The 13,060-nt window shown below is 45.4% G+C and overlaps 1 long non-coding RNA gene across 1 annotated transcript in view; it reads left to right on the top strand.

Moving 5' to 3' along the window:
• The window catches only part of LOC113968546, a 48,661-nt gene extending 41,757 nt beyond the window's left edge, over window positions 1-6,904 (top strand). Inside the window, exons 2-3 of the long non-coding RNA XR_003534553.1 lie at window positions 5,292-5,481; window positions 6,784-6,904. This is a non-coding gene — a long non-coding RNA (uncharacterized LOC113968546). The remainder of the gene's footprint in view (window positions 1-5,291; window positions 5,482-6,783) is intronic.
• Window positions 6,905-13,060: the final 6,156 nt, after the last annotated feature.

Consider the following 13,060-nt stretch of genomic DNA (forward strand, 5'->3'; position numbering starts at 1 on the left):
CCGGGAGAAGCAACAGTGCACAAAAGATGCGGTGAGGGCTACAGGTGATGTTTTCCTCTTTCTCAGTCAGAGGTCTGAACTGGTCTCTCCATCCTTTCACGAAGTGGCCACTCTAACTAGTCCACATCCACATCCAAATTCTTGAACTTTGCTAATGGAAGAAGTGGAAATCTACTCCTGAGGAAAATACTGTGCTGAAGGTACTGATTTTCATGATGGGCAGAGCCAAACCCCACATTGCAACAAATGCTTAAACATGGATGTACTTGAAGACTTTGTCAGGTCTGGATCTGAATTTTGTGACTAGTTCTGTCTTAATGACTGGCTGGACCATGCACTCCTGAAATCCAAACTGTTTACCTTGAAAAGCTCCACCTCTGAAGAGAAGTTGCCTACAGCATTACCTATACAGAGCAAGCATATCAGGTGGGCTTCTAATTGTGGGGGTGGTGGTGAAAAATGAAGTTTAGTTTTATTTTAGGGCTATGTTCACACATCTAATAAGGCATACGAGCATTGACAGGGAGAACTTAGGGCAGGTTTTGTCATCTGTGCCAGTTGGTGAGCTGTGGAGGGAGCGTGAACATCCCAGACAGGCTCTCCCCTACCGTCCCTCCCCTTCCCTGCCTGTTGCTAATTAGAGCTTGGCTTAAGCCCTGAAGCTTGAGTTTGAGGGCCACTTTTACAAACTCTCTGCTGTCATGACATATAACATTGACATCAGTAGGCGGTCTTGGTGTGTAGGTAGAAATTCCATCCTCATCTGAACTGATTGCTGGCCTTTTGCAATACTACTTAAAATTTGGGCTTTTTATCATCTGAAGGATAAGTCTCTGGTACTTCCCACCTAGTTTTTTTCTCCTGCCTGTAGTGCCTGGAATATATGTTAACAGTCTATTGATGGAAATTATAATTAGGGGATTTGTCATGAAAAATGTGCATGAACTTTTCAAGCTGTCATTCAAGAAAAGATTTTTTACAGTCAACTCTCAATTATCTGTGGGTGCATTCTCTGAGCTGCAGATTAGATATGCCATGTTTAAAAAACCCAGAACTCTTTCAGAGCCATTATAAAGTATAATGCACAATGTTTTTTTCTTTTTATTTATAACCTCATGCTGCATCTTAAACTTGATTTTTCAAAGGTAAAAGTATTAAAGCACTACATTCCTGAGGCCTTATTTACATGTATTTTGTATTATTAGTTTTGCTTTTCTTTCTCTGCCCTTATTACCCTGGATACTGAGAGCTGAGCATATCAGTTTATAGCATCTGTGGAGGAGGGCATATGACATAGTAACCTTTCCCCAGCTGTTTTCTTTTCTTCTGGTGCTGCATAAGAGTTTCTGCAGTGTGATGCTGCACAGCCAGATGGGGTGGAGAGGAAGGAGGAGTGCTCTGCTGTGAAAGAAAAAAAAAGAGTCTGTACCTGAAGGAGCATGAGTGAGTGACAAACAGCTGAAAGAGAAAGAATGTCTTAGAAACCATTTGTCAGGCTGGAAAAACGTCAGCTTGTTAAAAACATGCTTGTTCAGTTAAAAGGATGAATTGACAGACGAAGGCTCAGTGCAAATTCAGCTGCCATCACTTCAAAAGCCCTCACAGCTGAATCAGCATATTTCTGTTCCCATACATAATGGATGCAGCCAATGTGCCATTACGATGCCCACAACAAGACTTGTGTTAAGCTCCTTAAATTAGCTGTTTATGATAGTCACACTCTATAGCTGTAGCTTATTTTTTCCTGGGCCTCCTTCTCTTCACACGCCTTTTGTTTTTGCAGCCCTAAGCAAGGATTTTGGGGACAGAGTGGTCCTGACTCGGTGCTACCATGCTGAGATCTTCAGTCATGTGTTTCATGCTCTCTCTGGCCTTTGCATTGCCTGCAAGTCCCACTGGCATGTGCTGGTGCTGCTGGTCCTCACCATTAGCCAGGAACCAGGGTCCCACAGTGCCGTGGGCTGACCCACAGGGTGCTGGCATGCAGGACTGCAGACCTAGGGCAGTGGACACTTTCTCCACACACTGGTACCTGCTCCTTCCTTGCCATCTTCTCACTGCCTCTGCTACCAGAAACACATTTTCTCTGCACCACCTCCTCTCAAAGGTCCCTGTATCACCCCAGCCTGGAGCTGCTCCCCTGCTCTTCTCCCATTGGACTCTGGCTTGAGGCATGTTCCCCTCCTGCCTGGCTGAGCTCTAGCCGTATCAGTGTTGGGTACAGCTAGTGCTAGAGAAGGACCCAAATCAACCCCACCTAGACTTTGGCAATGTTTGGGTCCAGATACATGGTTTGATTGTAGAGCTCTCGAAGAATTGATACCTGGTTTTTTTCAGTGTTGCTTGAAGAGTTTGAAAGTAGCTTGGGATTTTCACAAAAAGTCCTGCTGAGTAAAGTATTACTGAATGATTGTCAACATTAATCCAAAATCTACTGCCCTATGATAGATTTACTTTTTTTTTTTTTGAGCTGAAGGAATGAAAAAGAATAGGAAACAGTAAAAAAAAAAAAAAAGACTTTTTTGTGAAAACAGAAAAAAAGAATAAAGTTGGCACCTTTTTATTCAAACCAGAAGGTTTTCTGAAAACAACTTTTGGCTGAAATTTTTTTTGAAGTGTTGCTTTAGAACTGTCAACCAGCTCTAGTATCTTATGAAAGATGTTTCACTTAATAAAACTGCAGGCAGAGAGGCAGAAACAATATATCCATTCACCTCCTTTAGCCCCTTGCTCCCTTTCCCTACCGTCCTGCTCGCTCCTGAAGGCACAAATCCTATCAGGTGGTGTGAGCCTTTCCATAGGCTACAGTGCGATTTCTAGGCTAGGAAGACATTTTGTGAGCCACAGCTGCAGGGCAGCAAGCCTGCAGCAGGTAGGGGAAGCACACATCCCTGCACGTGGGGGATACACAGCACCTCTGCCACGGGCAGTGGGAGCTCTGACACCTCCAGTGGATGTGCTATGTGGAGGCCAGTAAAACACAGCAGAGCATGCAGTGGTGCTGGCTAATTCCTGTTTCCTTCAACAGGCTTTTTTCCTCCTTCTCGTGACCCTGGGGATGTGTTGCAGATGAAACGTGGCCCCAGAGAGTGGGTGGAGGAAGGATGGAGTAGTTAGAGCTCTGTACAGCACCCTTTGCAGGGGTGGCAGCAGGGCAAAGCTGCCTCCGGGAGTTTCCCCTTGTTGTCCCTCTCCAGAGATGGGACCATAGGGACGGCGAAGTGCCTGTAGACTCTGGAGGCATGAGCAATGTTTCTGCTTGCTATGCTATTTCGGGAAGTTTTCATAAGGTAAACAAGGGCCTCCTCTTGATTCATTGAGGTCATTAGTGAACTGTAGGGTGGTATTTACATTGCTAAGGTATTCACACAAGCTCTCTCCCAGACGGCAAGTTCACAGGGGAGGAGGTGACCTTCAGTGTTTCTTGTTTTGCCCTGTATCTGGCACGCGGGGGGCCTGCCTGTTTGACTGGAGTGCCTGGGTATTGTAATCAAAATAAATCATCCTTATCATTGCTGGTGGCAATACTGCAGAGGAAAGAGAAACAGGCGCCTACCTTGCACTTTGTGAAAATGACATCACTGTGAGGAGTGGGACGGGAGGTCGGGGGATGAACTCCAGGAAGCTGCAGCTGCTGCCTCTCCTGAGCAGGGCTCTCCTTTTCGAGGCCAACCTCCCAGCTTGGCAGTAGCATGGATGAAGCATTGGACATGATGGGGAAACTAATCTGCTGTCCAAATTAAAGCAAATAACAACGGGGAAGTACTTCTAATAAGAGAAAAGGAGAGAGTGTGGTCTAGCCTATGGCAGATTGACAAGGGAACTCCCCAGTTCTCTGCCTCTCCCCTCCCTGGGCAAACTACAGGAAAGAAAGCATATAGTGAATAGTGGAACTATTTAAGACTGCTTTTTTTTTTTCCTATGGATTTATATGATTTTCAGAGTGTTGAGAGATGATTGATTTCTCATAATACTGAAGAAAATGAGCACTTGGAGAATCTACTCAGAGTAGCAGTGCTATGAATACCATAATCATAGGAAAAAACTTTACAGTTTGCGCGTATTCAACCCCAGCAGCTCCACATAAAGAGCAGGCCATGGGCTAAAGACTGAACTCTCTGATGACCAATAAGGTATAACAATTCTTTCCCTTTGAAGGAGGATTTGTAGCGACCCTGTTCAGCTGCATATTTTCATGAAACTTGTAGCAGCAACTTCCTATCTCAGAGGCCAAAACATTTCAAAGAGGATTTTCCGGTTGATGTCAGGGAAAACAGATGTGGGAAAGGTGGGGAGATGTGCAGAGAAGAAAAGGCTTGTGCTTGAAGCAAAGCCAGGTGAAGCAGGTCCTGTCTCCTACCATAAGCAAGGCACATACGCTGCTCATGCCTGGCCATAAGGCAGAGATGAGCACAATTGACATGGGCACTTTGGCTACTGAACACTTTGGTCTCCTTGGGTGTAAGAAGTCACTCCCTTGCTGCAGATCCTTCAAACCCTGGGCAAAGGCGCTGGCTCTGTTACCTAGGAGAGGGTAGTCACAGGCATCCCAGCTGCAGGGCCAGCCAGGGAAGGTTTCTACCTTGAGCTAACCCATGTGATATCCCTGGTGATGCTCTGCACTCTGGCAGGATGAGGCAAAGGGCTTTAAGATGGGTTGCTTTAATGCTTCCACACCTCTCCTCCTGCCTCAAAGAGGCAAACCCTAGCTTTGAAGCCTTTGAAATGACATCAAAGGATGAGATTTCCAGAGGAGCTTAAGGGAGTTGGGTGCACTCATCTTATTGATGGTCAGCAGAAGATGGGTGCTTAATCCCTGGAGGTGCTTTGAAAATCTTGTCCTACATGTACATCCTTGCTGGGGAGGAAGTGAAAAGCAGCTGGCAGCTCCTTGGCTTTTTAAAAGGCAGATCTTGCTTTTTTTTCTGAAGATAAAACATGATGGATTTGAAAATTATGTCCAAAACTCAAGTTTGCTGTGAAAACCGCCAACCACTTTTTAAAGGGGAAGGATTTAAAAACAACCTGTGATTTTACCCGATACATAAGATAGTAATTCATCTGATGATAACTGTGGTGCTGTTACTTGCTCTCTATTTGGCATCACTGCAGGCATTTTGTAACCTTGCTGGAAACCTGAAAGCCTCTCAACATGTGCAGGTAGTACTACTTCTCTGCCTCTCTTGGAGACATCTTTCAGTACAATACAGTCTGTGTTACTTTTTGACAGGGGTATAACCACCCCTTTGCTTCTGCTGGTGAATATTAAACCCAGGTGGTTTACCTCGTAGCACGCTGGAGGGGGAACTGCAGGAGCAGCATGTACTGTTGGGATCTTCTCACTGCTGCCAGAGCCAATGCTAGATGGCTGCTACCAGGATGTCTGGGGACCCTGAGGTGCAGATTGGACTTGCCAGGAACTGTAAGTGCTGTTTCGGCCCAGCCTGCTCAGAGTGATATGCTGCCAGGCAAGCATGTGAGGTGTGGTGCCTCTCCTTGGGGGTGGTGGTGACCATGCAGGGAGGTGGTGGGAAGGGGCTGTGGCTGTGGGCAGTCCAGCAGGGGCTGTGGGTGAGGGCTGGCATTGATGAGCTCCTGCAGAAAGGCAAAGGAAATTGGGCTGCAACCTTGCTGTTGTGCTATTTTTGTTCAAGGTAATAACAGGAACTCCACTGTAAATAAAAATAGACAAGTGAAGAATTTCCCGAGTCTGTATCTGCTCATTTCTTTCCTGGTGAGGAATTATCCCACTCCAGAAGAGTAAATCCTTCTTATCTGCTCCTTGTAAACTGGGACAATAACACTAGAAGGGAAAGAAGAGATTATGGAGTTGTCACGAGGGTGACAGCAACTTATTGTACACTGGGTGCCAAAAATGCATTCTTTAAAGCAAATAATAGTCAGGCTCTGCAGGGCTCATCCTGACAGCATGAGGGCAGGCAGAGCCAGTCTCCACCATTCTTGGTGCCAGACACCTGTGAAGGCTGCGCTGGGTGAGGGCCCTTATCTCCCGGCTGCCCAGAGGGGCCGTACCGCTTGCTCTTGGCTCCACCACATCCCTCCCCTCCTACCTGTCACCCACACTTTGGCGGCACCTCACCTTTGGAAACACACAGCATTCCTGCTTCAGCTGATAACCAAACAAGGTGTGGGAGGTGTTTCTTTCCCTGATATCAAGTGTCTTTTTCATAAATGACAACCTTTTGCCACAAAGTCTGAATTTCTGGAGGTACTTTTTTCTTCCTATATGATCCAGAGAGCTGAAAGTCTGCCACCCTTAGCAACTGAATGTGTCTTTTAGTTAATAACTGCTGCTGTAATCAGAAAAGTGCATTAACCACACTATTCCCACAAAGCCAGGGGACTCTGCCAAGAACGGGATTAACTGACCCTCGTCACAGTCTGCCTGCCCCTCTGATAGTGCTAAATGGTGCTCGATTGCTCCATTTCAAATGTCCTTAGTGTTCAAGGAAAACCCAAGTTACCAGGAAATGCAAAGGCGTTTTAGGAGGAGTCCCAGCAGATACTTTGAAGAACCTGCAGATGTGCTGCAGACCACAGATGGGATGTGGCAGAGTCAGAGGCAGTGTCACACAAACCCAGCTGAAAACTTCTGCCTGCTGGAGAGCTCTGTGCACAATGCATGCTCACACTTCCCATTCCGGATGGGGGTTTGTAGGAAGAGTCAGTGACTCACTAGGGGTGGGAGTCTTATTAAAGATGTTGTATGGAGGGAACGTCAGAAGCTCACCCAGTTTCATATGTTGGTTTTTCCATTCTCAGCTATTCATGGCTACAATAACAAGATGGATAAGCCCACTATTATTGTCTGTACAGAAAGTGAAGAGCAAGGAATGTCTACTTGCAGAAGAAAATGCAGGAATGTTGTTGGATTTTTTCCCCCAAATTGTAAGCAGTAAGATAGTGTTTTCATACCCATTTTTTTTGAGAAGCTTAATTATGCTTTTATAAAAACCAAAATGTCAAAACATAGAAGGCACTAAATCTTCTCTGAAAGGGTGTTACCCATTGTTTTTTAAAAAATTAGTTATTGATATTGAGGGATAGGTGTTTTGAAGAGAGGGGGGAGGTTCTTGTTTCTGCCCCCAAATCCCAGCCACCCTATGATCAAGTTTCTGATCAAAGTTTACAAAGTTTGAAACTGCAGAGTAAAGAGAAATGCAAACCAGCTTGTGAATTGAGAGGTGTGAAACCGAGGGTGTGAAACAGCAGATCTGATCTGTCAGGTTAGCTTTCTCTCTCTACTGAGATGTAACCCACAAAAGATGAGGCAACTCTGCCATACAGGGCTTGAACTTGAGAAGATTTTATGAAGACCTGTATGAGATGGATACCCAGAGAAAGAGGGATTTACGTGCATATGAAACCCTGCTAGCAGAGATAACTAGTTCTGGGAAGCTGAATATGGCCTTAGAAGTCCAAGCTCTGTCCTTACTTATGAATACAGCTTTTGTTGATGGCTGTAGATGTTTGAAGGATGAAGCACATGGATGGTCTCACTCCTTCTTCGCCTTGTGCCATCTATTAAACTGACAGAGTGGATCTGGCATTCAAGTTTTTTAAGCAAACATGAAGCTTCTTCATGCCTCTTACCCCGGTTGCCCTACTGAGGACCAGATGATTGAGACTGACAGGAAATACTGCAGCAGAAAAAGTGGGTGGTGGATATAATTTAGGGATGCTCTCTTATTTTACCCATGCTTTTTAATTTTACCTCTTTTCTCTCTAATTTAGGGGTTCAGTGCATATTGTTTGGCTAAAGCTCAATACAGACTATGCAGAAAACTGCTGTATTCATCCACTACCTTGCTGAAGCCTGGATTTTCACAGCAGCTGCTGCCAGCACTGCTGAGGAGCAGGATATTTACTCAGTATATTGCTTTTATGCTTGTCAAGCATTTCCAGAATAAATTCTTTGTATTTTAAGATTTTTTTCCTAGAGTTTATAATAAAAAATATTTTCAGTTCAAAGCTTAGCCCTCTGACGTTTTTTCATCATGGCATCAGTCTATTTAAGCACTTACATCCATGCTTAAGTGTAAATGCATGCCTAATAGAGTTAAAAGCAGCTTCAAGAGTGTCCGTTGTTGCCCTACTGAACAGGCACAGGCAGTGTGTAAATGTAGTTGTCTTGCTGAATCAGAGATAAGTGATAATATGCTCTCACTAGCTGAGACAGAGCAGTGAACTGCATGTGTTAACAAGGTGAGACTTCAGAGTGGAGGTGACATTAGAGGACAGGGAAACCAGTTTTTAATAGCAATTGCTGCACCTTGACATCACTGCAAGACGAGAGTCTGAGCTGAAACAGTAGGACTTTGAGGTGTGACTTGGAAGTGGTCTGGACATTTTGGATCTCTGTTGGCTTTCTGTGTGGGCATACAGAGGGAAGGATTTCTTCTGTTCTCATGTGTGCAGTCATACTCCTTACTTTCTCATGGTAGGACAAATAGGCCACCAAAAACAGAAAGTAGGACATTTGGCCTCTCTCCTCTATGGGAGGTGCAGTGCAGATTGGCTTCTGAAAACTAGGACAGTACCTCCAAAAGTAGAACAGCTGGTCACCCCATTCGTGTGTTTGTTGCCTTAAAAATGTATCCTCTAAAGTTCAAGTTTTAAGAGACTTTTTTGGCCTACTTAGGGAAATATTTTCTGAAAACAGGGACACATACACTGGAACAGACCCAAACCTCTGCTTTCCTTCTGAAACACTGAGCAGAGCTAGCGACTGGAGGATCCACATGCTAGGCAAATAAACCTAACAGGTGCTCTGCATCACTTCTTGCATATTGAGCAATAGCACGGTGACAGATATGCCCTCCTTGTCCAGGAGATGTTCACTTTTCAGTAGCAGAACATGGGCAGAAGGTCTTGCACTGCAGCATGAGGTGATGCTTTGCTGCAAGAGAACTGTTACTGAATCAAACTTGTGTATTTATATGTGCTGTACACACATACATATAATGACATCTGTTTGACCAGAAACAAAAACCTGACTTTCATTCAAGTAGCAATGTGGAAAGCATCCACAGAGGGTTTAATTATCCTGCATTAAGGTTCTTTTCTAAGTGCATAATTAGGTCCATAATGTCTACAATCCCATTTGAGTGCTAATGATGCCGGTGGGGCAGTAGCACGTTGTCCTGATCCTGGGGACCATGCAGTAGCCTGTGTGGGCAAACAGGAGCAAAGAGTACAAACCAGGTCAGCTGACATCATTCTTGGAAAGAAGCTGCTGTCCTCACTGGTCAAGGAAAACCCCTCTGTGGCTCCCTTAGCAATGGTCATTATTATTTCCACCTGGTTGCAACTTGGACTAATCCCATGTAGCTTCGAACCTTGATCCGGAGGTTACTCAGAGTCGTTGTACTGCTCTGAAGTCTGGGTTCATTCTCTTGGGAGTCATCATCAGTCAAGTCAGGTATGAGGCTGAATCTTAATAGTTAGAGAGAGAGGCTAATAGAAAGGGAAGCCTTCCAGTTTTTTTAATCCAATAAGTGTGCTATGGTAATGAATTTGGAGCCTAGTGGATCCAGTTGTAGTGGGAAGCTCACTGCCTTGAGAACAGGTCTTTAATCCACATAAAGAGGTGTTTCATAAGCCATATGTGATGCCCTGCTTTGAATATTAATACCCAGAGCACTTATTCAGCTCACAGCCATTTCATGGAAATGTCATGCCTCTGTGAGGCCAAATGGAGACCTTGGGTGCTCCAATTTTTTTTTTTTTTTTTTTTTGCGAAGACAGTTTCAGGTTATTCTGTACTCTTAATTCAAAATTCTTATTCAGCTTAGAGTCTCTGAAGCCACCGCATTTGTATTATATAATATTAACTGATTTTAGATTTAATGAAAATGTGAAGGAGACTATAGGACAGCAGATTTGGTCTACTTAGCGAAGTGACCTGTTAGTCATATACTTCATAAAGTTACTTAATCTTCTACAGGGCAGCCTCTTCTAAAATAAAACAGGAGGCAGAGACTGTTCTGGCAAGCACTTATGTTTTTAAAGGCCTTCAGCAAAAGCTGGGGAATGAATATTCAGTGTGAACTGAGATGCATTCTAGCTGTGTCAGCCATGCAGCTTTTGTTTTTTACATTTATATCTGTGGGCAAAGCTGGAGAAATTACAGCTACAGAGCCCCTGGTGTAGCACTTGCTCCCACCAAGTGCTGCTCATCCAGAGCTGAGGGCACGGCATCTATGGCAGTGGCAGGCTCACAGTGAGGTGGATGTGGACAACCCTGGTTATTTTTAATATTAGGGTATGCCTGTGATAATACCAAGGAAAGATGGTTTGGGCTGTTAGTGCTGGGCCTTGGTCATTGATTGCTCAAGCAATCAAGAGTGGAGCCAAGTCAGCTGTCTCATAGGGGATCCTTCCCACAAAGCCAGAGTTACTGAGTAATGAGTGGGTTGTCACTTCTGTGCAGTGATTGTTGCAACTGGTTTGCTCTCCCAGTGCTGGAAAGGGATGTAGCACTTTCTGCGTTTCTCTCTGGGTGGTTACTGCATTTAAATATGCTCCCTATTAAAAAGTATCATTGTTATTTGCAGTGCTGCAAAGCACTCTTGTTCTCTGGTGACCAGCAGGACATGGCACATACTTGCAAGGCAAAAATCCTACTCTGAGGCAGGGCAGAGGCAAGGCAGGGTTTGATGTGCATATAGCTGGGGTAGCTGATTTGTGTCACACACAGGTGCTTAGCGTTTGCATTACAAGTACTTGTCTCTGTGTTTGTTTCTGCCCTTTTTACTGTCTCAAGGGAGCTGTTCAGAAGAGACAGTTACTCTGGACTTGAGCTAGATATGAATGTCTCTGGGACACACACGAAGAAGAAAGCCAAAGCTCAGAAAGTTGCATTAATATCTTTGAGACATGACACTGAGTCCTCCGGTATGATAAACAGGCAGGCAGCAAGCTGAAACCATTGCCTGGTATGAAGTGAGTTTCTGTTCAGTTGTTTTGTTCTGCCACTTTCCACCCTTGTGTGCTAACCTTACCCTTAAATTCAGACTGTGACAGACCTTGCAAACTCTGCTCATCAGCAAACCCTCTCATCCTCTTTACTGTATTTATTTCTGCGTGAGGCAAGAGGCTCACATAACGTTTTGGACCAAATGCTTTTGGATTGCTGTTGTGCAGCCTATGATAGAAGTTGTGGACATAAGGTCACACAGATCAGATGTGACCCTTACTGATCCAGTTACTCTTACAGGAGACTGGGGTGGGCACAGCCACACCACCAGCCAAAAAGACTTCATCCTGAGTGGATAAGTGCTTGCAGGGACAGGGGCCTCGAGCTCCTGTATGAGCAACCACAGTGTTACTCTGCTGAGCCCGATAAGAAGTCCTACCTGGGCCAAGCACAGCAACATAAATATGATAAGGAGAGATAGGCAAGTAGCCTCCAGATATTTTTAGGTACACAGCATGGTGTGGAGCTGTCCTAGGCATCTTAATTTCCTAAGCAAGATGAAGGCGTGGCATGCAAAGGACTCTGTGGGTAAGAAAGCAGAAAATAAAGAATGAAACTGTCTACCCAAAACATAATTGTCCGCTAATGAATTCAAAGAGCATCAAAAACCATCCTGAATTTTTAAAGCATGCCAGATTCCCCAGACTGAATTTCATCAGGAGACAAAGTTGCTCACAGCAGAGAGGGATGTAAACCTCAGATGTGCTGCAGGCAGAGGGAGTTTCAATGCCCTCACACACCATGGAGGCAGATGGGAAGGTGAAGTGGATGCTGGGTATCATAGCCTTTGGAAAATCCCTCTCCCCTACCTGCCACTGCCTTGGCTATGATCCTCTGCCCTCTCTCCTCACCTGGTGGGTATATAGTTTCTTCGGTGCTTGAGCTTGTCTGGGAGATAGATCAGTGATGCTCTCAGGAGGTGAGGAGGATGTGCAGAGACAAAAAAGAGGCAACGGGGGTTGAGGGAGAAGGAACAGTGGTCAGAGACAGCTGAAAGGATGCTGACCCTCTGAGAGGGGAGCTCTGACCTCCAGGGGGTGATAGCTACTGGAAGCTGAACAGCTGTATCCTTTCTCCCTCCTCCTCTGCTATCATCTTGAGAAAATACCAGGATTGTTTCTCTTATGAGTGTCCCTTGTCTGGACATGCAAGGGAAGCTGTATCAGGTGAAATGGAGGCACTGCCCCCAGATAACTACCCCTGCCTGCAGTGGGGCCAGCGCCCTTGTGGCTTTGAAGCACCACATGTCATCCAGAAGCTGAGCCTGGGGTGGCTGCAGCATGAGCGGGGTGGCCTCTCCTATCTGTTACACCCAACGTGCAAAATCGGTTCCCCCTTCCCTATCTGTGTTTATCTGTCTCTGTGGGCTCTTTCTGGGCTTCAGAGGGTTTGCTCAGCTCTGGCCACACAGGTACTAGAAAGAGATGGCTGAAAAGGCTGCTCCTGATGAGGAAGAAGAGAGCATGAGGTGCTGGAGGAACTGACAAGCAAGGAGATTGAACTGGGTGTAACGAACAGGTCTAGGATGGTGGAAGGATCACCTCCTCAGTAAATGCAGAATTTGAGGTTTGGGAGCTTATTTGGAGGGTGCGGGACTGGGACAGGATGGCAGCAAGCCTAGCCCTTAGGCTGGAGAGGATTTAGGTCTTTCTCCCTTTACTGCTCCATAGGGTGTGTGCCATGCATAGGGTAGGACTTGCAGTGGGAGCACTGGGCAGGGAGGAGAGAACATGTTTCTGCCTTTGTGAAGGCAGTGATGGAGCTTCTAGGAAAGCAGAGGCTGTGCTCGTGGTAGCTGGATGGTGAACCAGGAAGTGGCAGGAATTCATGAGAAACAACAAATCTGAAGAGAAGGTTTCGTTTTTTAAAACTGAAGTAGGCACAGAAAGTGGCAGGAGGGTGATTTATATACTTAAGCAGGGTTTTGGCATTTGTACCCAGCCTTGTGGTTCATTTCCTCATTCACTCAAACCTGTAAAGACTGAACAAATGTTTGGTAAACAGGAACCTAAGGTTTCAGCGATGAAAAGCTTTAACTCTCACCCACAATGCTGCTTGCAG

Source organism: Neopelma chrysocephalum, unplaced genomic scaffold (genome assembly GCF_003984885.1).
Source record: "Neopelma chrysocephalum unplaced genomic scaffold, ASM398488v2 Primary Assembly neopelma1_23, whole genome shotgun sequence".
Classification (NCBI taxonomy): domain Eukaryota; kingdom Metazoa; phylum Chordata; class Aves; order Passeriformes; family Pipridae; genus Neopelma; species Neopelma chrysocephalum.